Raw genomic sequence first — 2,591 nt, forward strand, 5'->3', positions numbered from 1 at the left:
GCACACACACACACACACACACACACACACACACACACATACATACATACATACATACATACATACATACATACATACATACATACATAACACCAGCACCAGTGGAAGGAGGCTGTGTTCCAGCGCAGGAGATGTCAGATGCTATCAGTCTGATTGACCAAGAGTGAACATTTTGTATCCCATGTGGGGCCAGCGGCATTCTCAAACAGAGAGGATGTGGTCAGAGAGAGAGAAACAGAGAGAGACAGAGCGAGAGAGAAAAGAATAAACTGAAGACAGACAAAAAGACAGATAACATGCCATTAGAAAATAAAGAATGAATTTTGATCAACACACACATGTACATCATCTACATATGAACCATTAAATACTATGCACACATGCCACTCACCTTTCTCACTAAGTATTTTTTTTATCCGACTCTTTCATACACCTGCATTTCATTCTTTTTTCAGGCTTTTATCTCTGTGCTACTCATTCGTTCTTTTTCTTGTTCTCTCTTTCTCTGTTGTCCTCATGCTCTTTGCAGCCCTCTTTTTCTGGCAGTCTGTCCCCAATATGTGTCAGGTAACAATCCCGCAGGACAGAGCCCCCATCACTCTCTCTCTCTCTCTGTGTTGAGTGTGGGGATGTGGGGCACAAGTGGAACAATTGCCCTCACAGACCGGCTGAGGAGCGCACTAACACCGGTGCACAGCCAGCGGATGCTGCTGCTCCGCAGGAGTGACCCATCGACTGAGCCCGAGGCAGGAGAGGGATACAGTCGGCAGGCAGATAATCAGGCAGGGGAACAGCGAGTTGATTCAGGCAGTGAGAAATGTAACTGATGACAGCTCGGCTGTCCCGAGTGTCACAGCAGATGAAAGGAAAGGAGCAAAAGAAACACTGGCAGCAGGGAAAAGCAGCAGAAAAGGGCCAGCAGTTGGACCTAACCAAAGTCAAGCTGGTGGTGCAAAGGAGAGAAAGGGTGAGTTGTGCGTTATGCAGAGTGTTGCTGGTGAGGATAAGGTGGAGGAAATAGGGTATGACAACGGCTCTGACAGTATCTCTATTACAGACTCACAGTCACAAATTGGAGCTCTGTACACGTTAAGAGGAAATTAATGGTTTCTTAGATGACACCTTTGGAAAATCTGTTAAAGTATTCCAGTATTTTCCAGATACAGAAAAATGTATTGAAAGTGTGTTGACTTTAAAGAAAATAGTTGGTTTTGATTTGGTGGATGAAAAAAAGTTTCCATTTAAGAAAACACATAACAGGTCTCAGAAATATGCTTAAGACCAACAAAGGAAAAGGTTCTAAAATACTAAGTAAGTAAGTTCATGATGAGTTTGTTGCACTGGGTGATCTTCCTCTTACTGGTTCCTCTACCTGTTTATATCACGTCTTTCTCTCAGTTTTATATACACAAGGGGAAAGATGGCTCCTCCTCCCAAACTGCTATGCCAGTGCAAAACAATGTCAAGGCAGCTCTCTCGAATCCCACAGCAACCAATAGAACTGACTTGATCATGTGCCTACTTCACCACAACTTTAGACTCCAACAAAAGGCATGGCAAACACACTTCCAATGCTGCTGCAAAGAAGGCCTTCATCATAGAGATACTGTCTTCCTCAGGCCATCCCAGCCAGGGGAAGATGATTGACCACAGAGGCATGGATGCCTCAGGAGAGACCACCTACAGGAGGACCACATCCTCCGCCCTGAAAGGTGCCATCCAGCTGGGTATAGGTTACAAAGTGGGTCCTGAGCTCCAAGCTGGAGAGAGATGTGTTAATGCAGGACTTCTATGTGGTAGAGAGTATCTTCTTTCCCAGCGAGGGCAGAAATTTGACCCCACCCCACCATTTCCCAGACTGTTGCTTCAAAACCTATATTCCTGTGGCTTTCCACTATTTCAGAGAATTGTTCAGAATCAGATCAGATGACTACCTGTACTTGCTGTTTAATGAGCCCCTGATCGAGCTGTCCAACTTGGGAGCAAGCGGGTCAGTTTTCTATCTGACCAAGAATGATGAGTTCATCATCAAGACTGTCATGCATATGGAGGCTAAGTTTCTACAGAAATTGCTGCCCAGATACTGTATATGCAAAAGGTTGGAGCCTGCAGCTTCCTTGCACTGGCTGCTGGAGGAGCCCCTGATTCATAGAGCCAGGCTGGACCAACCAGCCATCAACCCATCCCACCTTAAAAGTGGACAACAAAATTCTTGAAAACGCTGATCACTTCCTCTATCTCGGCAGCCTTCTCTCCTCAAAAGCTGATATTGACTCTGAGGTCAACCATCGCCTGAGTTGTGCCAGTAGCGCTTATGCAGGACTCGGGAAAAGAGTCTTTGAAGACCGAGACCTAAAGGACCAAACAAATGACATGACAGACCATGTCATCTGCATGTCCAACATATACATCTCCCCAAACACATCCTGTACTCCCAGCTGAAGGAATGTCAGTAAGCTCCCGGTGGGCAAAAGAAAAATTTCAAAAACAATATCAAGACCAGTCTGAAGAAATTCAACTTCACATCGAGCAACTGGGAAGAAACTGCATGGATAGGCAATCCTGGAAGAAATCCGTGCAGGAAGGAGCTG

The 2,591-nt window shown here is 45.4% G+C and overlaps 1 pseudogene; it reads left to right on the forward strand.

The window, feature by feature from the left end:
* Positions 1-629: 629 nt before the first annotated feature.
* On the forward strand, positions 630-2,216 carry LOC130129672 (phosphatidylinositol 4-phosphate 5-kinase type-1 gamma-like; annotated as a pseudogene).
* The last annotated feature ends 375 nt before the right edge of the window (positions 2,217-2,591 follow it).

This window comes from Lampris incognitus, chromosome 19, assembly GCF_029633865.1.
Source record: "Lampris incognitus isolate fLamInc1 chromosome 19, fLamInc1.hap2, whole genome shotgun sequence".
NCBI classification, from domain to species: Eukaryota; Metazoa; Chordata; class Actinopteri; order Lampriformes; family Lampridae; genus Lampris; species Lampris incognitus.